Raw genomic sequence first — 216 nt, 5'->3', positions numbered from 1 at the left:
CCCTCGCGGTGGCCGGTGAACCCCCCGCGTCACCCCGGCAGCCCTGGAAGTGTTAGAAATGCTCAGAAAAGCTCTAAATACTCTAAAAAACTCGTGTTTCGAGCCGCGTTCTCTCGCCGGGGAGCGGCGGCCCTGAGGGGCAAGAACGCGGCCCTGAGGGGGAGATGGCGGCGGAGGGGGAGAACGGCGGGAACCGGCGCTGAGGGGACAAAGGGC

Source organism: Apaloderma vittatum, unplaced genomic scaffold (assembly GCF_000703405.1).
Source record: "Apaloderma vittatum isolate BGI_N311 unplaced genomic scaffold, ASM70340v1 scaffold26502, whole genome shotgun sequence".
Lineage (NCBI taxonomy): Eukaryota > Metazoa > Chordata > Aves > Trogoniformes > Trogonidae > Apaloderma > Apaloderma vittatum.
This window is presented reverse-complemented; position numbering follows the sequence as displayed.